The sequence below is a fragment of the Leucoraja erinacea genome, chromosome 13 (genome assembly GCF_028641065.1).
Source record: "Leucoraja erinacea ecotype New England chromosome 13, Leri_hhj_1, whole genome shotgun sequence".
NCBI classification, from domain to species: domain Eukaryota; kingdom Metazoa; phylum Chordata; class Chondrichthyes; order Rajiformes; family Rajidae; genus Leucoraja; species Leucoraja erinaceus.
The window spans coordinates 33,156,720-33,182,249 of NC_073389.1; the positions used below are offsets into that span (position 1 = coordinate 33,156,720).

Consider the following 25,530-nt stretch of genomic DNA (forward strand, 5'->3'; position numbering starts at 1 on the left):
ATAATTCGCACTTCGTAATGAAATTGCATCCCGGTAATATTTTGGACTTCAACCATATACACACCCCTTTGCATCTCACTGGGTTAACGTATGAAGAGCGTTTGAGGGCACTGGGCCTGTAACTCGCTGGAGTTCAGAAGAATGAAAGGCGGCCTCATTGAAACGTGCTGAATAGTGGAAGGCTTGGATTGAATGGATGTGGAGAGGATGTTTTCACAAGTGGGAGAGCCTAGGACTAGAGATCATAGCCTCAGAATTAAAGGAAGGAAGGAAGAGGAATTTCTTTAGTCGGAGGGTGGTGAATGTGGAATTCTTTGCCACAGAAGCCTGTGGAGGCAGTCAATTGAATTTTTTTTAAGCAGAGATATAAATTCTTGATTATTTAGAGATACAGTGCGGAAACAGGCCCTTTGGCACACCGGGTCCGCTCCAACCAGCAATCCCCGCACATTAACACTATCCTACACCCACTAGGGACAATTTTTACATTTACCAAGCCAATTAACCTACAAACCTGTACGTCTTTGGAGTGTGAGGAAACTGAAGATCTCGAATAAAACCCACGCAGGTCACAGGGAGAACGTACAAACTCTGTACAGACAGCACCCGTAGTCAGGATCGAACCCGGGTCTCCGGCGCTTCATTCGCTGTAAGGCAGCAACTCTACCGCTGCGCCACTGTGACTGCCCTTTAATATTTATATGGGTGTCAGGGGTTATGGGGAGAAGGCAGGAGAATGGGGTTAGGAGGGAGATACAGATCAGCCATGATTGAATGGCGGAATAGACTTGATGGGCCAAATAGCCTAATTCTGCTCCTATAACTTATGACCTAATGACCCCAAATCCACGTAGATTTAATCAAAGGCATTACCATCATCAACTCTCCTTATTGCTTAAAAAATTGTTAATCAAACATGACCACTCCTTAAAGAATCCATGCCAAATGTTCTTGGTTAATTGCGCCTTTTTAAACTAAATTTATACTGCCCCTTAGAATAAATTCCAGTAATTTGTCTACCACTGGATTAAAATTAACTATCCTGTAATTACTTGGTTTATTTTTTCCTTCTTACATAGAAATCAAATGAAAATAAACCATATATGCTAGAAATCTGAATGTTGGAAACTGGGTGCATGAAAGTATCAGAAATAAAAACAAAAGTTGTTTTTCCAAGATTTTCTGATTTTATATCTGATGGATTTAGGTTTATCATTCTAATGTGGCGGCTCCCAAGGGTCGGGCCATCCTAACTGTCAAACTCCTCGGCACGGGAATGGTTCAGTCCAGAGGCGGCCCTTAACCAGAGGGTTTAAAGGCAAGGGTTTGGGTGCCATCGTTCTCTCGTGGACTTCCCTACAACCGGGGAGAACATAAATAAAGGTGCCTCTCAAAATACCTGACTGCTCTCTTTCGTTTCGGGACCCACGCACCACATTGTTGGCCCCTCCGGGAGTTCGGTCTATCTCACCGGCGATTTGACCATCTCCACGTAGACATTGTAGGGCCTCTTCCGCCGTCCCGGGGCATCACCCACCTCCTGACGATGGTGGACCGCTTCACGCAGTGGCCGGAGGCCATACCGTTGGCCGATACTTCAACGGCTACGTGCGCTCATTCGTTGTCTACGCACTGGATTGCTCATTTTGGGGTGCTGTCGCACATCTCCTCGTACCGGGGGCCACAGTTCACCTCCGAGCTGTGGTCGGCCATGGCTCGCTTGCTGGGGGTGCGGCTACACCACACCACGGCATATCACCCGCAAGCTAACGGTCTGGTGGAGAGGTTCCACCGGCAGCTGAAGGCAGCGCTGAAGGCGCGACTCTCCGGCCTGGACTGGATGGACGAGTTGCCGTGGGTCATGCTGGGCATTCGGACTGCTCCTAAAGAGGACTTGGCCTCATCATCAGTGGAGCTCGTGTACGGGTCGCCACTCACGGTGCCTGGGGAGTTCGTGCCGTCGGCGCCGGGGCAGCAGGGAACGCCCTCATCCACCTTAAAACACCTTCGCGAGCGAGTTGGCAGGCTCGCACCCGTCCCGACCGCACGTGCCATCAGCCCTCCAGGACTGCCCCTACGTCTTCCTGCGCCGTGAAGCCCACCGGACGCCACTCCAGAGGCCGTACGAGGGCCCGTTACGGGTGCTGGAACACGGGCAGACGACCTTTGAGCTGGACATGGAGGGCCGGCCGGACGCCGTGTCGATTGACTGGTTGAAGGCGGCACACCTGGACATTGACCAGCCGGTGCTGGTTGCCCAACCTCGCCATCGAGGGCGCCCCCCCTTCACGGCTCCCCCCGCCTGTCACTCCACCTGTCCTCCCGCCAATCCTCCGACCTGTCCCTCCACCTGTGCCTCTGCCAGCCCCCAAGTCATGCGCCCGCCGGTGCGTTTCGTGCCTCGGGTTCTGGGGGAGGGGGGTCCTGTGACGGCTCCCAAGGGTCGGGCCATCCTAACTGTCAAACCCCTCGGCACGGGAATGGTTCAGTCCAGAGGCGGCCCTTAACCAGAGGGTTTAAAGGCAAGGGTTTGGGTGCCATCTTTCTCTCGTGGACTTCCCTACAACCGGGGAGAACATAAATAAAGGTGCCTCTCAAAATACCTGACTCGTCTCTTTCGTTTCGGGACCTATGCACCACACCAACAGATTTATTTAACACAATGATTTTATGTACTGGTGGAATTTCCAACTCATCTCTATCATTTGTATTAGTCTCTGGATCATAATTCAATAATAGAACCAATTGATTGCTCTGATATCTAAATAAAGACAAACAAGGTGGCACTCAACTCGTGTGTAGGAAGGAACTGCAGATGGAAACATAGAAAAATAGGTGCAAGAGTAGGCCATTTGCCCCTTTGAGCCAGCACTGCCATTCAATATGATCATGGCTTATCATCTAAAATCAGTATCCTGTTCCTTCTTTTTCACCATATCCCTTGATTCCTTTAGCCCTAAGATGATGGTTTAAACTGAAGATAGACGCACAATGCAGGAGTAACTCAGCGGGACAGGCGGCATCTCTGGAGAGAAGGAATGGGGTGACTTTCGGGCTGAGACGCTTCTTTAGAGGTTTTGACCCGAAACGTCACCCATTCCTTCTCTCTCGAGATGCTGCCTGTCCCTCTGAGTTGCTCCAGCATTTTGTGGCACTCAACTCATGTAAGGTTAACTTATGAAAAATGAAAAGCCAGACTGAGAGCTAACTGCACTTTTGTGGTATTTTTATCATTGAAGGGGTGATGAGTAATGTAGTTGATTTGGTAGAAGAGGACCATAACAGGCTACGTTCATAATGGGCTAGCACTGGAAAATGGAATTATAAATCTTGAATCTTCTTAGTCGTGTAACTATAGAGGCTTGGTCAGTTTAAAAAAAACAAAATTGATTTTATTTATTAGGGCAAAACAAAATATTTTAAATCCAAGACCTTGCCGACGATGTTGAGGAGGGAGATGCCTCTAGTTGTTGCAGTCGCTTCCCTCGCCCTTGTTCTTGTAGAGGGTAATGATCGTGGCATCCCTCATGTCCTGGGGCACAGCTCCTTCTTGCCAGCACTGGCAGAGGATTTCAGACAAAGGAAGCAGTAAGGTAGTCTTGCAATGCTTGTTCAGGTCAGGGGGAATCCCGTCGCTGCCTGGGGCCTTGCCTGAGACCAGGCTAGTCAATGGCCTTGCTGAGGTCTTCTTCCGTCGGCTCTGCGTCTAACTCATCCATTGTCGGCAGGCACTCTATGGCATCAAGGGTTAAGGGGGACACAGTGTTCTCTCTCAAGTAGAGGTCGGAGCGGTGTTCCACCCATCTCTCCATCTGCTGACATTCGTCTGATTACTTCCCCAGTGGAGGATTTGAGGGGGACTGTCTTGTTCTGGACTGGTCCTAGTGCCTTAATGCCATCGTACATTCCCCTGATGTTTCCTGTTATGGCGGCCGTCTGGATTGCCTAAGTAAGCTGTGTCCAGTAGTCATTGGCGAAACGCCTGGCAGTCTGCTCAACCTTGTTCCTCGCAGCTCTGAGGATGTGTAGGTTCTTCTCGTTAGCTGACCGCTTGTACTCGGCTAGGGTGGCGCGCTTGGCTTCGATGACGGGAGTCATCGCTGTCGACTTGGCCTCAAACCAATCGTGTTTCTTCAAGGTCTTCTTCCCAAAGCTAGCCATGGCTGTGCGGTGCATGGTGTCCCGCAGAATTTCCCACTTCTCTGTTGCAGTAAATGCAGAAGTTAAGACACCTGTATCCTAGGTATACCACATTTTCTTCACAGTTTAAAAATTTTAATGGCGTGAACTATGAACTAATGTTTCATTTCTCTATGCTGTAATCCACCTGAAAGATGTTTGCGATTCACTTTGGGTCATAACACAAATCTGCAACCTTGGAGTTTCTATTTCTTTTATTTCACAATACATGTTTTTATGAGATATAATATTAGATGTTTTAGTTGAATGATTGAATAGATATTTCAAAGATGTTAAGGTGAACTGATAGTTGGTAGCTGGAGAGAGAATAGGTTTGCTGCTTGGGGAATCCTATCCAAAAAGATATATTTAGAAATATTCAGGAGCAAAGTTAGAAAATGCTTCAACGTGCAGAGGGTGGTAGGAATTTGGAGCACTTTTCTGTGGACAACAATTGTTGATTAATTGATGTCATTTAATTTTACATTTGAAATGTATGGATTTATGTTCACAAGTGGTGTTGAGGAATATTGTACAAATGCTAGTGTGTAGCTTTGGACATGTCTAATTAATGACCTCACTGAATGGCAGATTACATTTAAGGAATTAAATGTACTATCTGTTCCTGATGGTTGGATAATGCGAACTGAAACAGTGCATACATGAAAGTAATCAAAGGACTAAGGGCTCTTACTGCACGTATAATTCAAAACAAAACTGATTAACTGTTTTAATAGAAATAAGCATGATCTGGTAGTCATTGCAAACACGTGGCTGCTGGATGATTTAAATTTGTTCCTGAATATTAAAAAATACATGTCATTTTAAAAGGACATTGAGCCAGGAAGAGTTGAAGAAATTAACGATGATCTTCGAGCAACACTCAGGAAAACAGGATGTCGAAACACGTTCAATGGAAATTGGAAATAATAAAGAGAAATAGGGGGATTAACAGTTACTCAAGCAGTAATTATTAACAGGGCAGTATAAAAGGAATAAATAATGGAAGCTTGTTAGAAAGATATGCTGCTAATCATGGAAAATTTTAATCTGTATGGACTGAAAAATGCCTGATGGGCAAAAGTAGTCTAGATGAGGATCTTATGCTTGGAGAGGAAGCTATGCATGACCTGGTATGGAGCAATGAGGTAGGATTGATTAAACTCATTGTGAAGAGTCCTCTGGATAGCAGCATTCCACTACAAATTGAATATTACCTTAATTTTGAGTGAGCAAAACATGGCTCCAAGACTAGTATTTTGAATTTAAATAAGAGCAGCCATGAAAGGAGAGCTACTACAATTAAATAGCAATTGAGGTTATCGGAACAATCAATACTAATACAGTGGTAGACATTTAAAATTATCTATCTGAATAGATAGTCTACCCCACGACTGAAGGGGGAGGACTTGTACAGTTTGATACTCAAAGGGAAGAACGATCTCCTGTGGCGTTCTGTACTACATCGTGGTGGAACCAGTCTGTTGTTGAAGGTTGACTAGTGTGTCTTGGAGGGGGTGAGCTATATTGTCCAAGCTGCTCCGCAGTTGAATGAGCATCCTCCCCTCCAAGACCACATCCCATTAATCCAGCCCCGCCCCCAGGACTGAGCTTGTGATGAGTTTGTTAATCCTGTTGCCGTTTGCCCTGCTGCCTCAGCACACTACAGCGAAGAAGATGGCACTGGCTACCACCAATTGGTAGAACATCTGCAGCATCTTAATGCAGATGTTGGACTGGAGCCTTCTCAAAAAGCACAGCCGGCTATGTCCCTTATTGTACAGAGCCTCAGCGTTCCTGGAGCAGTCCAGTTTACTGTCCAAGTACACGCCAAAGTATTTGTACTTCCTGGTAAACTGCACATCCACACCATTGATGGAGACAGGGGACAGAGGTGTTCCTCTCCTCCTAATTTCCACCACTAACTCCTTGGTCTTGTCGATGTTGAGCTGCAGTTGATTTGGCCCACACCACTCAACAAAGCCGTAGACTACACCTCTGTATTCAGCTTCCCTCTCCTCACTGATGCAGTCCACAATTGCAGAGTCATCCAAAAACGTCTGCAGGCGGCAGGAGTTATATCTGAAGTCCAAGGAGTAGATATAGGACAGGAAGCGAGAGAGGACCGTCCCCTGTGGTGCCCTTATGTTGCCCACTACCATGTCCGAGTCACAGTTCTGAACCCTGACATGTTGTGGTTATCCAGTCAGGTAGTTGGTGATCCAAGACACCAATGGAGCATCCACCCGCATCTTCGTCAATTTGCTCCCTAGCAGTGCAGGCTGGATGGTGTTAAAAGCATTAGAGAAGTAAAAAAACATGACTTTCATGGTGCTTCCTGGCTTATCCAAGTGAGCATAGGAACGATGGAGCAGGTGGATGATGGTGTCCTCAACCCCCATCTTTGTTTGGTAAGCGAACTGCAGGGTGTCCAGAGTAGGGTTTAATCAGGGGTAGCAGGTGAGTGAGCACCAGCCTCTCCAAGGACTTCATGATGTGTCGTCATTGGAGAAGTTGGGACTTTGGTACAGGAACCAGACAGGATATCATCCACATCACAGGAACCCTCTCCAAGCTCAGGTTCAGTTTGAAGATATGCAGGAGTACTCCCCACAACTGGCTGGCAGGCCTTGAGTACCATCGGGCTGACACCATCCGGATTTGCGGCTCAGCTCTTTCCTCACCTGCTCAGCCTTGATGGTCAGATGGGACAAAGAAAGAGCAGAGGAAGTGGACCAAGGGGATCGAGGGGGAGAATCTGTCAGGGCCCCACTTCAAATCTGTTTAAAAAAACAGGTTTAGCTTGTTTGCCTAGTCCTGATTGCTTGCCCTCCCCAGGTCACTGGTCTTCTAGTAGCCTGTAATGCCCTTCATGCAGCTCCATTCTAACTTTTTTCTAGTATGGCTGTATGGTAATTCAAATTTCACTGTACCTTAACTGGTAGATGTGACAATAAATTGTCCTTCAAACCTTGAAACCAGAACACTGGAGCAATCCTATGCGATCACAAGGCGAACGTGCAAACTCCACACAGAAAGCACCAGAGGTCAGGATCGAGGTCAGTCTCTGGCGGTGTGAGGCAGCAGCTCTACCAGCTATGCCACTGTGCCACCCATAATTGATACTGAAAAACAGGATGTTTTATATCATATACAAAACAGTTTTTTTGTATATAGAGGATATGCAACATCGCAGAAATAGTTGTTACAGGTACACAACCTTTTATCCGAAATTCCGTAAACCGAAAAGCTCCGAAAACCGGGCATTTTTTCCAGGATGAGTGAGCGTCCACCGAGGGTGGCCCGGAGAGGTGACAGCGGAACCTCCGGTCGGTCCTGGAAGAGAGGGGAACTAAATCCCCTTCCTAAAAGAGAAGGGGAGGGTATATTGCCTGGGAGAGTAGGAATCCCAAGACCTAGTTGAGTAGGAAGGAACTGCAGATGCTGGTTTAACGAAGATAGACACAAAATGCTGGAATAACTCAATGGGACAGGCAGCATCTCTGGAGAGAAGGAATTGGTAACGTTTCGGGTCGCGACCCTTCTTCAGAGGTGATGGCGGGTTCGCCTACCTGGAAGAAACCGGACATTTTTTCCAGGATGTCGTCTGCACACCAAAGCTCGCTTTGGTGCCAAACTTGACACGCCAAAGCTCGCGTTTGGCGCCAAACGCATGTCGCCTCTGCCGCTCACGGATATAAGACTGTGAAAATGTCAGAAAGAGCTGCAGATTCCCCTATGGATAACAGTGAGAAGCAGAAAAGGAAGCGTCTGTCATTATCGATAGCACAGAAAGTAGAGTTATTGCAGAAGCTTGATCGTGGTGTATCTGTGCGGCGTTTTACTGAAGATTATGGTGTGGGAGCTACCACCATATACGACCTAAAGAAACAGAAACATAAGTTGTTGAAGTTTTACAGTGACAGTGATGACCAGAAACTAATGAAAAATAGGAAAACGCTGCATAGGGCAAAAAACGAAGATCTTGACCGTGTGCTGATGGGGTGGGTTCGACAACGAAGAAGTGAACGTATGCCACTGACTGGTTTGATGGTAATGAAACAAGCTAGAAAATACCATGAAGAACTGAACATTGAAGGCGAGTGTGAATATTCAGAAGGTTGGCTGCAGAAATTTAAGAAGCTTCATGGTATAAAATATCTGAAAATCTGTGGTGAAAAAGCTTCTGCTGATTATGATGTAGCTGAACGTTACATTGATGAATTTGCTAAGATGGTATCTGATGAAAACCTTAGTCCGGAGCAAATATACAATGTTGATGAAACAGCTCTCTACTGGCGCTAGAAAAACATTAACAACGGCTGATGAAAGAGCACCATCAGGTTTCAAGGACGCTAAGGATAGGGTGACTGTTCTTGGGTGTGCAAATGCTGCAAGCACACACATGTTAAAGTTGGCAGTGTTTGGAAAAAGCCAACGTCCAGGATGTTTTAAAGGTGTAACAAATCTACCTGTGCATTATTATGCAAACAAGAATGCATGGGTAACCAGAGAAATGTTTACCAATTGGTTCAATAACCATTTCGTACCAGCTGCATGAGCTCATTGTAGGAAAGCTGGACTGGTAGAAAACTGCAAAATTTTAATGCTCCTATACAACTGTTCCGCTGAAGTTCTTGTGAAAAATAATGTTTTTGGCATTTATCTTCCCCCCAATGTGACATCTTTAATACAGCCTTGTGACCAAGGAATTTTGCGCTCAATGAAGACAAAGTATAAAGACTTTTTTCTGAACTGCATGCTTGCTGCAGTCAACAGAGGCGTAGATATCAAAGACTTCCTGAAAGAGTTCACTCTTAAGGATGCCTTTTATGCACTTGTTAATGCTTGGAAAGATGTAACTAAATCAACATTAAAAAATGCATGGCACAAACTTTGGCCTACAACAATGTTCGATGAAAATGAGCCTGCAGATGAAGACTTTGAAGGATTCAAAGAAGATGATATCAAACCTCATTGCTTATGCCAAAAGTGTTGCAACAGAAAATGTAAAAATGTTAGAGTCAGCTGATCGAAGTGCTGAATGTTGACAATGACGCACCTGTTGTGCATTCCTTGAGTGATGGAGAAATTGCTGAAATGGTGTTAGATAACAATAAGCATGAGGATAGTACAGGTAGTGATGAGGATGATGACATTGTGAACACAGGTAAAAAAATGCCCATAGATGATATGGTAAAACTGTGTGATCAGTTAATTGGTGGCATGGAACAACGTACATTTATCAGTGCCCATGAGATTATGGGAGTTTATTCAATCAAAGAGAGACTGCTTAGACAGAAACCTCTGTTAATGAGACAGATGACACTGGAGGAAGTCTTTTATTAAGCCCGAGAACGATGGTCACGATGGGAACGATGTGAAGCACGAAGACGATGGTCATCATAACAACGATGACGACATTGATGTTTCTCCAGGATCCTCAAAATAGTTTTTAAGAAGGGACTGCAGATGCTGGAGAATCGAAGGTTACACAAAAAAAAGCTGGAGAAACTCAGCAGGTGCAGATCCTCAAAATAGTTGTTTTGTGCTTTTACTGCATGTAAGTATTTTTTCATGTGTTTAGCTTACTTTAGCTTAGTTTGAGCCAGTTTATATTTAAAGTTTTACTTAATGTTTTATCTCTTTTTTATTATTTATTCGGGGGATTCAAGAATCCCCGAGCTAGGCCACTTAAGGCCATGTAGCCCCGCTAGGGTGACAAGAGAGCGCTACCTCCCTCACCAAGTAACTGCCGGGAACGAGGCGCACACTCGCGACCTTGCGGCCACGAGCCGAGCACTCTACCACTGAGCCACCCGGTCCCAAAAAAAAATTCCGAAATCCGAAAAGTGTCTGGTCCCAAGGCTTTCGGATAAAAGGTTGTGCACCTGTACTTGGGAATTGACAATGAAGTAGGAACTCGGGGAAAACTGTAGTCTCCAATGCAATGATAACAAACTATTAAAGCTGTGAGACGATATCTATTGATGGATGTTGTCTTAGAGCATTAAGGGCCTGTCCCACGAGCATGCAACCTGCATGCGGCAAGCGCGACCAAATCGGAAGCGGGGCGAGAGGTTGAGTGAGGGATGTGAAGTTCGAGCGAAGTCCGATGGGTATGCGCAACGTCAAGACGCTGCGTACGGCGTCAAGACGCTGCGTATGCCCGTCGAGGCGGTGCGTACGCCGTTGAGGTGGCGGCAGGCCGGCAGGCCGTTGCCGCGCAAAATTTTTGAACACGGTCAGTTTTTCGGAACCCGATGTTGGGACCAGCTCCGCACAACTCCAACGGCTCCGGTGATCGAAGTGGGACCGGCCCCGCGAGGCCGTACGGCTCAAGCGACCACGTTAGGTCGCGCTTGCTGCATGGAGTCGCATGCTCGTGGGACAGGCCCTTTAGGCCGCGCTTGCCGCATGGAGTCGCATGCTCGTGGGACAGGCCCTTTTGAAGAAGTAGCTAGGGAGATACTGTAGTTGACGCGTTAGTTTGAAATGTTCAAAAATCCAGAGATTCACTTAAGATTGTAAAATAACATTTATTCCAAATGGAACAAAAATGGCAAACAGGAAATTATAGGAAGGCGCACTCAACATCTGTCGTACATTAAATGTTTGGAGTTATTTTTGATGACATTTTTGCTGGCACTTGGGGAAAATAGGATAATCAAGCAAAGTCAACACGTTATTGTGAAAGGAAAGTCATGTTTAAAGTAATGTGTTGTAGATAAAATGGATGTACTGTATTTAAGTTGCCAAAAAGCATTTGATAAGGTGCTGCATGCATCAAACTGTAGAAAATAAAAAGTTAATTTATAAGAGCAAACATGGCATGGAACGAAGATTGGCTAACTGGTAGCATAGAGAAAGTTACAAAGTGATGAGGATAGGTTAAGTGAGCAGGCAGAGAGCAGAAAAATAAAATGTACTGTGAGAAATATAAAAGTTCATTTTGATAGGAAGCAAATTAAAAAGCATATCTAAATGATAAGAAATGCAAAGAAATTAGTAGAGAGATGATTGTCCATGATTTGCAAAAGTCTATTTTGCAGGTATTGCCAATAATCATACAGAAATCTTTTGTTATTAGGAGAATTAAATACAGGAGAATTGTGCCTTAATAATATAGGTCGTTGGTGAAACTACATTCAGAGTACAGGAACAGTATTAGTTTTATTTAAGAAATGATGCAAGTGCACGGGAAGCAGGATTTACAAGAATAATACTTGGAATAGGTGTCCTGTCTTATGAGGAAAAGTAGAACATGATTGTATCTTCATACTAAAAATAATCAGAAGGAACTTAATAGAAACTTATAAAGTACCAAAGGATCTGGACAGAATGGATGTGGAGTGGATGCTTCAACTGGTGTGAAAAGTTAGAACTTGGAATCACTCTTTAAAAATTAGGATATGGAGAAGGCCATTATTTTTTCTTTGGAGATCATGAGTCACAAAGCGTGGGTGAAAGCAGAGAATTTGAATATTTTTTTTGGCAGCAGTAGATAGACATGATAACGAGGCCAAAAGTTACTCCAACTAATTGGGCTGCCCAAACTGAAGTTCGAATATAATCACTCATTATCTTGTTAAATGGTCAAGAACATTGGGGGTCAAGTTGCTAGATCTCATCATCAATAAAATTTCTTGCAGCATGATTAGACAAAAATAATATTTGTGTCTTTTGAAGAAATTAATGCCTTGTGAAGAGGTACATTTACAGAACATAGATATTTAAAGAGCTTAATTAGCTGAAATTAGGTTACTTGTGGTGGTAAAAGGAAAACGGCATTGAAAACCGCAAGAAAATATAAATGGAAGAGATTTTCAAATTCTATTCATTTTCACATTGATGGATGGTCATATTTATGTAGCCTAATTGTGCTAGACAAGGTGGTGGTGGTGAACTGCTGCATTAAACTGCTGCCATCCTTCTGTTGAAGGTAGAGCATCAACCAGGCACAAGCTCCCAGATCGCATTGATGGGTTTTGCAGTTCCAGTAAATTGCAGGAGTTAAAATGCTGTTCAAACGATGCCCCTTCAGTAGTTGGTTTTGTCAGCTGCTTTGTTTCCTCTTTTGCTTGTTTACTGAAATATTGCATTTACTCACCTACATTTTATCAAGTTTTGTTAACATTTTTTTCTGTTTCGTTCCAAATTCATTTTTAAACATCTTCCTTGGTTCAGCTTTACTTATTAGTAAATTTGTTCAATTTATGGTGGCCAGTCTCTTTCTCATCACATGTAAATCACCCTTGCTCAAAACTAGAATCTTAACAACTGTTTCTCATACACCATATAAAAATGAATAATTATGATCACTGTTAGATCAATTACATTAGACTGCTAACAGAATCTGCCTGATTACACTGTATTTAATCTAATATGTTTTTTTCTTGGTCTCAGGACAATGTCACAGAATGTTAACACATTCCAGAAATTCACTACTTTGCAGACATGAGCTTGCCTGGTTTGGGCTATTTAACAACATTTCTTATCTACAATATGTTTATAACTATGGTACTGTAACATAATCAGTCTGACATGTAGTACAAAACATCCAAATTCCCAGCAATATATCATATATCTTTTAGCCACTTTACAGAATTGTGGACGGCCCATATTAATTAGCATAAACTTATCAAAAGCAATGCACAAATTTATAATGTAAATTTCAATATGGTATTAATTCTGAGAGGCAGAGTACATTGGAAACATTTGTGAAACAGTTATAACATTATACATTTAATAGGCCTCTACTTTATTACTGAGTTTCATTGGTATTTCATTTCTGCTGTCATCTACAATATCTTCAGGTGAAGTAGGACTGAAGGATAATTTTTTTTCTATTACTAGAATCCGTTTAATTTAGGATAGGATTTAATTTAGAGTGAGGATGCCCAGTTTAGTATAAGTGCAAAGATTTTTCCACCAAATGCTGATTATCGCATCTAAATTAACAAGATGTGAAAGAAGATATTTCTAAATGTTATTTTAGCATGAAAGACAAGTTCAGACTAGCTCTTTGAATACCTCCATTGGCTAGTTCTGCAACCTTTTGGGTAACAGTGCTATCTGTAAGAACAAAGCTCGTCAGATACTGGCTCTGCCTGAGCTCTGCTTATTATATGGATCATGTGCTATAAACAGAAGACTAGCAGCAAGGGTCTCCAGTTTGAACTAAGTATTTTTGTTGTCATAACCTATTGTCTGTCTGAAACCATAACTACATGAATTCGTAGTTTGGATTCAGAACTGCTTATCCATAAAAGGCAAAGGGTAGTGGTGGAAGGATGTTATTCTGGCTGAAGATCTGTAAACAGTGGTGTTCTGCAGAGATCTATGTTGTTACCTCTGTCGTTTAACAAAATATTGGCAGAGATGCAGGAAACGAGAATTCAGCCAAAGGATATAGTGGGATATATAGATAAGTTACAGAAATTGCAGATGGAATTTAACCTGTGCGGTCATGACCTCCCATCTACCTCATTGGAGACCATTGAACTATCATTAAGGGGCCATCCTATTGCGGCGACCTAATCCGCGAGTTAAGAAGAGTGTCTTCGACTTTCAAGCTCGAGGGCACTCGCCTGGAAAACCTCGAGCTGGAACGGCCGTCCGCGTTGAAACCGCGAGCTGGATTGACTCACCGCGCACACACACACACACACGCAGACGCGCGCACACACACACACACACACACACACACACACACACACACACACACACACACACACACACACGCACACACACACACACACACACACACACACACACACACACACGCACACACACACACACACACATTGCAAAGGCGGAGGCCAGGGAAAGCCGGGGAGTGCTGTCTGAAATTCACACCCGCGATAAAGAGGAAGGTAAAAGAAGGCTGCACAGTGTACGCTAAGTCCTTTAGAGAGAAGGGGGGTGGGGGGGAGAGAGAAGGGGGGAGATGTAGCGGTGACACTTTTATGAAGTATAATAAAGTTTAGAGGGCATTTTATCTACCGGTCGGTTTACCTTGGTCCTGAAAACTCCAATGAGCCAATCAAAATGCCCGGTCAGCGAAGGAGATTGCCTACGGCTGCCCTCGACTGCCTGTAACTACATAGCAACCAACTCCATTGCACTACGAGTTAAAAAGAACCATGGCAACCAAATTTTACTCGCGGAAAAATTTTCAACATGCTGAGAATTTTTCCACGACCTAGCTGAGGCCGCGAGTATGCGGGATCTTCCCTCGAGCATGAAGCAGAGTTCCAGTGACCTCATAGGACCTCCTAGGACCGGTGGTCGACCATGCTGCGAGTTTTTATTTATAGTTAGTATTTCTTATCCATTTACCTGTCCAAATGTGTTTTAAACAGGATAATTGTACCTGCCTCTACCATTTCCTCTAGCAGCTCGTTCCCTATATCCACTAACCTCTGTATGGGAAAATTTGCCTCTCACCATAAAAATATGCTCTCCAGTTTTAATCTACCCTTCTCAGGGAAAAATATTGTGACATCCATCTTATCCATTCCCCTCATGAGTTTATCCCCTGACCCCCATCACACTGTTTCTTTTACCACTTCTCTTTCCTACATACCCCTTCCACTGGATCCCCTTCACCCCCTTCAGCCTTTCCGTCCACTCACCTGTTGAGTTGCCCCAGCAGCTCTCCTTTTTTTTCAAATGTGTGTCATATGTCATGATAGCTTGTGTCGGACTTTGTTTCACCTTGTGCTTAGTTTGCCACTTTCCACCAGTAATGGACACCTCTTAATTAGCATTTCATGGGTGCTTATTGTGCTGCTTGTCTTGTTAATGTATCAGGTGGCATTCGCTTGGACACAATTTGAATGGTGATTTTGGTATGTACAATGACTGGAAATAATGCCTAGCATACAGTATACTTCCATAGAAATAGATATATGTACGTTAACATTTTGTTCCTTTATGAAAGAATTAGTTCATGTCAAGATTGACAATATAGTTTGTTATTTATGGTTGTGGCAGTTATCAGGGTACCGGCAGACACACATTTTGTTTATCTCCAATTCTATTTTTATCTCCAATTCTGGAGCAACCAACATACCGATGACCATGATAAAAGCATCGAGTTTCAAGATTAAGGCTAACCATATAACCATATAACAATTACAGCACGGAAACAGGCCATCTCGACCCTTCTAGTCCATGCCGAACACGTATTCTCCCCTAGTCCCATTATACCTGCGCTCAGACCATAACCCTCCATTCCTTTCCCGTCCATATAACTATCCAATTTATTTTTAAGTGATAAAAACGAACCTGCCTCCACCACCTTCACTGGAAGCTCATTCCACACAGCCACCACTCTCGGAGTAAAGAAGTTCCCCCTCATGTTACCCCTAAACTTCAGTCCCTTAATTTTCAAGTCATGTCCCCTTGTTTGAATCTTCCCTACTCTCAGTGGGAAAAGCTTATCCACGTCAACTCTGTCTATCCCTCTCATCATTTTAAAGACCTAACAACCTTTAATAATTGACTATGTGCTTTTATATTACTCTTAATAAAACGAAATTGAACATGGAACTGAAGTTGCTCAAATTTGAAAAAGTAGATGTTGAAAAACAATCTTATCTATTTCATAATGAAGTGTTACAGGGAACTCTAGTTCTGCATCTGCCTACCGCATCGTAACACATACATTGAGTAATTCCCATAGTGGTCACAGACATCTTCATCATAAACTATTGATTTACCGTTTTGCTTGAATTGGAAAGTCATAGATTCAAAGTAGAGAGAGATTAAACCACAACCACAATCATTAATTAGATCACTGTGTCTACGTAATATTAGAAGTGTCCAAGAACATGAGCTTAACTACGACTTTGGTTCTTTGATGTTAATAAATGGTCATTTTGCACGTGAGTCTGAATATTAGAAAAGTAAGTCTAGTCACTCAGCCTAGCCCAAGGGTTCCCAACCTGGGGTAAATTTCACCTACCCAGGGGGTAAATTTGTTGATTCTGGATTTGTACATATTTTTTCACATTGACTGACTGTTTGGTTCTGGTATACCGGTTCTACTATGGTATATCTGCTCATCATTGGTTGTTCATAAATAAGTGAAATAACAGTGTTATGTGCGATTAATGTTGCCTGGGATAAACGGGACGGGACGAAAAAGGTTGGGAACCCCTGGCCTAGCTAAATCGCTCCCTCAACCAAGGTCTCAACCCGAAAAGTTACCTATCCATGTTCTCCAGAGATGTTGCCTGACCTGCTGATTTACTCCAGCATTTTGTGTCCTTTCACATACATTCAATCTCACAAACAGCAGGATTCTGAGCAGCAATTATTAACTTGAACCCGAGTGGTGTTTTTTTTTCTTTCCTTCCTTTCTTTTGTCATCTCTCAAAACCTTGATTTACCGAGTCCATTTATATTCCTGAATATTGCTCTAACTGAGAACAGTGAATAAGATGAGCGGGAAGCCAGAGGATTAGGTAACTTTTAAAGTGCAACAGAAGATAACTAAAAAGGCAATACGGGGAAAAAAATGAGGTACGAAGGTAAGCTAGCCAAGAATATAAATAAGAGTATAGTAAAAGCTTCTTTATGTACGTGAAGAGGAAAAAATTAGTTAAGACCAAAATTGGACCCTCGAAGACTGAAAAGGGTGAATTTATTATGGAGAACAAGGAAATGGCAGACGAGATGAACAAATTGGATCCGTCTTCACTAAGGAGGACACAAACAATCTCCCTGAATCCTGGGGGCATGAAGAACATTGAATTCTCCCAATTTTGTTAGTCCTTGTTGTCTCCTCCCCTTCCTATCTCTCCCTCAGCCCTCTGGCTCCTCCTCCTCCTTTTTCCTTTCTTCTCATCCCCCCCCCACCCCTCATCAGTCTGAAGAAGGGTTTCGGCCTGAAACGTTGCCTATTTCCTTCGCTCCATAGATGCTGCTGCACCCGCTGAGTTTTACCAGCATTTTTGTGTACCTTTGATTTTCCGGTATCTGGAGTTCCTTCTTGAACTCCCTAATGTGCAAGTGGCCAGAGGATCTAGGGTGACGGAGGAACTGAAGGGAATTCACATTAGGCAGGAAATGGTTTTGGGTAGACTGATGGGACTGAAGGCTGATAAATCCCCAGGGCCTTTTGGTCTACATCCCAGGGTACTTAAGGAAGTGACTCTAGAAATCGTGGACGCATTGGTGATCATTTTCCAATGTTTTATAGATTCAGGATCAGTTCCTGTGGATTGGTGGGTAGCTAATGTTATCCCATTTTTAAAGAAAGGCGGGAGAGAGAAAACATGGAATTATGGACCAGTTAGCCTGACATCGGTGGTGGGGAAGATGCTGGAGTCAATTATAAAAGATGAAATAGCAGCACATTTGGATAGCAGGGATCGGTCCGAGTCAGCATGGATTTACGAAGGGGAAATCATGCTTGACTAAACTTCTGGAATTTTTGGAGGATATAACTGGAGAAATGGACAAGAGAGAGCCAGTGGATGTAGTAATACCTGGACTTTCAGAAATTATGAGAGTACCTATTAGTAAGCATTTGATAAGGTTCCACATAGGAGATTAGTGGGCAAAATTAGAGCACATGGTATTGGGGGTAGGGGGCTGACATGGATAGAAAATTGGTTGGCAGACAGGAAACAAAGAGTAGGGATCAACGGGTCCCTTTCAGAATGGCAGGCAGTGACTAGTGGGGTACCGCAAGGCTCGGTGCTGGGACCCCAGCTATTTACAATATATATTAATGATTTAGATGAAGGGATTAAAAGTAACATTAGCAAATTTGCAGATGAACAAAGCTGGGTGGCAGTGTGAACTGTAAGGAGGATGCAGGGTGACTTGGACAGGTTGGGTCAGTAGGCAGATACATGACAGATGCAGTTTATTGTGGATATATGTGAGGTTAGCTACTTTGGTGGCAAAAACAGGAAGGCAGATTATTATCTGAACGGTGTCAAGTTGGCAAAAAGGGAAGTACAACAGGATCTGTGGTCCTTGTTCATCAGTCACTGAAAGTAAGCACGCACGTACAGCAGGCAGTGAAGAAAGTGTGTTGGCCTTCAACACAAGAGGAGTTGAAGGAGCAAAGAGGGCCTTCTGCAGTTGTACAGGGCCCTAGTGAGACCACACCTGGAGTATTGTATGCAGTTTTGGTCTTCAAATTTGAGGAAAGGCAGCGTAGGTTCACGAGATTAATTCCCGGGATGGAAGGACTGTCATATGTTGAGAGAATGGAGCGGCTGGGCTTGTATACTCTGGAGTTTAGAAGGATGAGAGGGCATCTTATTGAAACATATACGATTATTAAGGGTTTGGACACGTTAGACGCAGGAAACATGTTCCCGATGTTGGGGGAGACCAGATCCAGGGGCCACAGTTTAAGAATAAGGGGTAAGCCATTTAGAACGGAGATGAGGAAAAACTTTTTCACACAGAGGGTTGTGAATCTGTTGAATTCTCTACCTCAGAGGGCGTTGGAGGCCAGTTCTTTGGATGCTTTCAAGAGAGAGTTAGATAGAGCTCTTAAAGATAGCGGTGTCAAGGGATATGGGGAGAAGGCAGGAACGGGGTACTGATTGTGGATGATCAGCCATGATCACGTTGAATGGCGGTGCTGGCTCGAAGGGCCGAATGGCCTACTCCTGCACCTATTGTCTATTGTCTAAATGCTGTACTCCTGGGGTCTGGAAGGAGAGACAGCGCCTTTAATCAAAAGACTAATAATAATCAGTGAATGCGCTTAGATACTGAGAATATTTTCTTTTAAATTAAAAGAATTTTCAGAATCTCCTTTGGTTCTTCTAAGTGGAAATTTATTTTTTAGCTTATCAACAAGAAAGAATATAGACTTGCAAAATAAGATATCAATTTTGGGATTTTGATGTGACAAGTTTTATTATAATTTCTTAAGTATTTTGTTAAAAGATATATAGATGTTTTATTAAAATTGGAAAAGAGGGGATGTGAATTGCAAAATTTTACTTTTGTTATCCTGATTCTGCATATTTATTTTTGATGTAAAAACAGGATTTTTGCTTCCACAGATCTTCTTGTGCTGACTTGCTTAGCATAGTAACTGCGTTGTTGTCAGTACTGTTTAGTGCCAGTTATGTTTCCTGAGTAATTGCGACATTTACCACATGTGCAAACTAAATCAGATTATGGCTTGTACCCAATCAGTCCACCCACGTTAAGTTTGAATGATGGATGCTACTGGCAATTAGAAATTAAGACATTGAGAATGTAATTTACACATGAGAGAAACCACATCTATTTGAATTTGTAATCCCTTTTGGAGTCATTTCAATTCAATTTTTTTTTAAATCATTGAATGGGATATGTGGCTACAATTATAAATAAATAACGCTGCTTTGTAACAATTAACTTCCTTGCGAGAGAGAAATGAAAGAAAGTTTGATTTTTGCATTTAGTTGAAAGGCTATTTTTTTTTTTCTCAGCAGACCTGGAAAGTTGTTTGACAGTTGGCTTTTCAGCTTCTCATGTCCGCATGTATCATTCATTTCCCTTTCCGGTGACTTTCAGTCTGAAGAAGGGTCTCGATCTGAAACGTTACCCATTCCTTCTCTCCAGAGATGCTGCCTGTCCCGCTGTGTTACTCCAGCTTTTTGTGTCTTATCTTCGGTTTAAACCAGCATCTGCAGTTCCTCCCTACACTATTCATATTTTAAAAGTCCTGTTCAGTCCACTCTTTCATATCTTTATCAGTACTACAGTTTCAAGCCCGTGGATTCTTGCCTCATTACAAATGAAGCTATTTGGGGTTGAATCTAAAGTGAGGACATATCTTATCTAATGAGGAAGGCAACCCTGACATACAAAACTGCATACTTAAAAAGATCAGAAGGGTTAAAGGGTGGGGGGGGGGGGGGGGGGGGGGGGGGGTGGGGGGCATGAAATAGGTCTGGCAGATAAGGTTGTAGAATCCAAAGCGATTTTATGAATTCTAAGGGGATCCTAGAGAAAGAATAGGGCCCCTCAGAAACCAAAGTGATCATCAATGTGCAGACCTGCAGGAGATTGATATGGGATAGTCAGCATGGTCTTGTGCATTAGGGATCGTGTCTCACAAATTGTTATTATTATTATTATTTTTTAATTTATTAGAAGCAAGTGTACAAAAATATAACCAATGGCATATGACATAATACAGTTATTGTACAGCTTCAATTTTGACTTTTAGCTATAATTAGAAGAAAAGAAAGGAGAAATAGCAAGAGAGAGAAAAAGTGGAATGTGCAAGGATAGAACCCCTAGACTACCAAAGTGGTGTAGTCAAAGAGTGAGTAAATAAAATAAATAAAGGAAGAGAGAAATAAAAAGACAAAAAAGAAAAATAGAGAAAAGTGATGATATACCTGCCTCGCATCCCTCCCCACCCATCACCCAACCTGTAATTAGATTTAACTCCAAAATTGTGTTGTACCATACTATAATTGTAATAAATCAACGAATGGTGTCCATGTCTTCGAAAAATGATCTGGTTTTTCTGCTAGGACAAGTCTAATATTTTCAAGATGAAGCGTCTCAGACATATTTGTGTTCCACATTTTAAGAGTAAGGACAGATGTATGTTTCCAAAATTTGAGTATTCGTTTTTTTGCCTATCAGGCCATAATTAAGGAAACGTCTTTGAAATAATGAAAGCTCAGAGCAGGCTTCTGACGAACCTAGAATAATCAATTCCGTATCAGGATCCAATTTTATTTTTAGTGTTTTTGAGAAAATTTCAATGTTCCTCTCCAAAAATTGTGTAAAAATTTATGCAAGAGGCGAAGGAATGTGTGCTAGTTGCTTCCTGAAGGAGACATTTGTCACAAATAGGAGATATATTTGGAAAAATCTTATTCAGTTTAGACTTTGAGTAGTAGAGTCTATGCAGTGTTTTAAATTAATTTAACAAATGTCTAACGTTAATTGAACAATTGTGTCTCACGAATTTGACTGAGATTTTAGAAGTACCATGTTTCCCGGCATTGAAGACGCACTTGCGCCAAAGATGCACCCCCCATTTTGAGTTGCTAAATTTTGAAAAAAGGCTGGCGGGCCATAGAATTTCTCATGCTCAAAAAATAATAAAATAAAAAATCAATATAAAGAAAATAACAATTCAATTTGCCCAAGGCTTCCAGATCTCCTCCATTCTGGATGACTGAATGGGTGGTGGGGGGGAGGGGAGGGTGACGGCAGGTGGAGAGATGGTGGGAAAAACAGGAGCACACCGGGACAAGTTGAACCAGTTGTGATCTTATTGAATGACAATACTAGTTCAAGGGACCAATTGGGGGGAGAGTTCTTTTCACAGCGTGTGAGGAGTCTGGCCCGGATTAGCATGGGCAGGAGCGTTGAGAAGGAGGGGGTCGGGGATCATGCCAGCAACTCACACACTCACTACTGCCGCGGAGCACCAGGAGCAGAGCCACCGCATTGTGGCCGGGGAAAGGGAAGTAGCTCGGGTGGTTGTGAGCGGCCGCCGGGTTCTTGGTTCTTCTTGGCCGGGACCGGACAGCGGAACCGGCCGCCACCTCAGTGCCTTCTGCAGGCCCGCTCACTTCTGACAGTGCTCTCCGTCTGAACGCCTCTCTCCTGCTGCTCGCTGGCTTCGCTCATGTCAGTCGCTTCCCGCAAATCCTTAAATTCCGACTGCTGCCGGGAGCAGGACATGGCCTCACTTGCTGCGCTGGGTGACATTGCATGGCATTCACTGCCCGGTCCGTGTCTTTCAATGAACAGTGAGGGGACCAGCTCAAGAGCAAAGATCATAGAGCAGAGCGGGTCAGCGGGCGATGGATAACAGGACAGCGGGCAGTGGAACTTACTCCTGTGTCAGCGCTAGTAACCTCAAGTGGTCCCTTGATCGCGCTGACACAAGAGTAAGCTCCACCGCCCGCTGACCTGTTATCCACCGCCCGCTGATCCACTCCGTTCTATGACCAGATAGATTTTACTGAGATTGACACAAATTGCTGGAGTAAGCGGGTCAGGCAGCATCTCTGGAGAAATATTATGAAGAAGGATCCCGACCCGAAACGTCACTCATCCTTTTTCTCCAGAGATGCTGCCTGACCTGCTGAGTTACTCCAGCACTTTGTGTCTATCTTTAGTATAAACCAGCATCTGCAGTTCTTTGTTTCTAGATTTTACTGATGATTGGTATATTAATATCTCTGTATTGTTAATCAAGGCTTCTGGATTACTATTCTGGTTATTTAACCACTGTGCCTCCACTGTTCTTTCAAAAATATGTCAGGTATAATGGGCCAATTAGCCAATTTTCTGTTACTTTTATTTTTATGCTGCATGACCTGCTGAGTACTTCAACAGAAAGAAACTGTAAGAAGCTGTAAGGACCTGTACTTGTTTCAAATTATGAGGAAAGACATTCTTGCCATAGAGGGAGTACAGAAAAGGTTCACCAGACTGATTCCTGGGATGTCAGGACTTTCATGTGAAGAAAGACTGGATAGACTCGGCTTGTACTTGCTAGAATTTAGAAGAGTGAGGGGGGATCTTATAGAAACTTACAAAATTCTTAAGGGGTTGGACAGGCTAGATGCAGGAAGATTGTTCCCGATGTTGGGGAGGTCCAGAACAAGGGGTCACAGTTTAAGGATAAGGGGGAAATCTTTTAGGACCGAGATGAGAAAAACATTTTTCACACAGAGAGTGGTGAATCTCTGGAATTCTCTGCCACAGAAGGTAGTTGAGGCCAGTTCATCGGCTATATTTAAGAGGGAGTTAGATGTGGCCTTGTGGCTAAAGGGATCAGGGGGTATGGAGAGAAGGCAGGTACAGGATACTGAGTTGGATGATCAGTCATGATCATATTGAATGGCGGTGCAGGCTCGAAGGGCCGAATGGCCTACTCCTGCACCTATTTTCTATGTTTCTATGATACACATTTAAGAGCCACTAAACTATTTCGTTGTTTAAAAAAAACAATATAGCAATTTTAGTATCACAGCACATTTTTTAACAATAGATGGGGTGGGTCTATCAGATAATTGAAGGGATACACATTGTTGTATCTGATTGACCTTAAACTCTCAGAAGTTGAGAGGGCTTAATTTGTGCTACTTGTGTTTGTTTGATGCATAATTATGAGCTGATTGGTTCAACAGTGTTAAGTAATTTTTGTATTTCTCCAAGCCTAATGGTAGGGTGGTCTTACTGTGTCATGGGTGGGATTTGTGGACTGACTGTCAAGACCACCCAGAAGCAAATCAGTATCTAAACCTAGGTGCACAAAAGTCCTGAAACCAGAAGTGAAAACTCATGGCATACAATAAGTAAATGAGCAGAATCTTCTCAGAACTGGCAAATGAAGGCTGAAAAACTGTCAAAAGATTATTTTAATTCAGAAGATTTGGGCTGGGATAGTTGATTATAATATACTCCAGATAGATTTCGAAAACGAATCAGGAAGTTGTTAGATCATCTTAATTAGACAGCAAAAAGTATTAAATGACATACATTGAATAAACAAAGAGCATGGTCCTGTCTTGGCCTGCTTTCTCTCTCTCTCTTCAGAATTGTAATCTTTGTCATAGCGTCATGCAGCCCTTCAACAGAAACAGGCCCTTCAACCCAACCTGCTTATGCCAATCAAGATGCCACATCTATCATAGCCCCACCTACCTGCATTTGGTCCATTTACCTCTAAACCTTTCCTATCTGTATATCTGTCCAAATGCATTTGAAATGGTGTTATAGTACCTGCCTTAACTACCTCCTCTGGCAGTTCGTTCGATATAGCTGCCACCCTCTGTGTGAAAATGTTGGTTCTTATTAAATCTTTCCCCTCACCTTAAACCTATATCCCTGGTTCTTGATTCCCCTACTCTGGGTATCAAAGACACGGTTTACCCTATCTATTCCCTCGTGGTCTTGTATACCCCTGTAAGATTACCCCTCATCCTCCTGTACTCCAAGGAATAAAGTCGTAGCCTGTTTAACCTCCAACGTTCCCTGTAGCCGAGGCCCTCAAGTTCTGGCAAAATCCTCGTAAATCTTCTCTGCACTCTGGGAGGGGGGGGGGGGGGTGAGAGGGGGGTGTCTCCCTTCCCACGGTAGGGAGCTCTTGCATTTTTCAGCTTGATATTATGCAATCTGGTGCATACTGTAGCGGGTCTTTTAACTTGCACTTGAATGCAACATTTATGCTCAAATTGGATTTAGTATGAATAAGATTAGGCTAAATTACATTCCTAATTACATTCCACAGTAGAGCCAGGCTCTGATCAACAGGTGCAGCACATGAATGACCTTAGTATATTAATGTATGGAAATCAGATTATAATTCATGCTGTTATGCATATATATATAGAGAAACAAAAACATAGAAACAAGGCAAGAGACTAAACTTCCATCACTGTTCTGCACAAATAAATCAATCAACCTTACCCTTTGACTGTAGAAACAAGACAAAAATAATGCCACATATTCAACTGTATATGGTTCAATGAAATTAAGATATATATGTAAAACATATATATGGAAACAGGCCCTTCGGCCCACCAAGTCCACACCGACCAGCAATCTACCATACACCAGTTGTATCCTACACGCCAGGGACAATTTACAGAAATCAATTAACTTACAAACCTGCACTTCTTTCGGATGTGGGAGAAACCGGAATATCAAGAGAAAACCCATGTGGCCATAAGGAGAATGTGCAAATACTGTACAGACAGCACCCGTAGTCAGGATCAAATCTGGGTCTGTGGTGCTGCAAGGCAGCAACTCCACCGCTGCGCCATCTTGCCACCCCATTAAATTATTTTTTCTTTAATATATTTATTATGGTGTCACATCAATAAAGATGAACACATGATTCTGATTTCTGCCCTTAGTTAGATAACACACATCTCCAGACATTGTGTTTTAGGGTACACAAAAATGCTGGAGAAACTCAGCGGGTGCAGCAGCATCTATGGAGCGAAGGAAATAGGTGACGTTTTCGGGCCGAAACCCTTCTTCAGCCTGATGGGGGGTGGGGGGGGGAGAAGGAAGGAAAAAGGGAGGAGGAGGAGCCCGAGGGCGGGGGGGATGGGAGGAGACAGCTCGAGGGTTAAGGAATGGGAGGAGACAGCAAGGGCTAGCAAAATTGGGAGAATTCAATGTTCATGCCATCCGGACGCAAGCTACCCAGGCGGAATATGAGGTGCTGTTCCTCCAATTTCCGGTGTTGCTCACTCTGGCAATGTGTTTTAGGGGCTGATTTTCAACCTCTTCAGTCTGAATGTCTCGACCCGAAACATCACCTATTCCTCCTCTCCAGAGATGCTGCCTGTCCTGCTGAGTTATTCCAGCTTTTAGTGTCTATCTTCAGTT

General features: G+C 43.2%; 1 protein-coding gene across 1 annotated transcript in view; it reads left to right on the top strand.

The window, feature by feature from the left end:
* The window catches only part of rb1 (retinoblastoma 1), a 182,457-nt gene that overhangs the window by 114,850 nt on the left and 42,077 nt on the right, over positions 1-25,530 (top strand). The window lies entirely within an intron of this gene.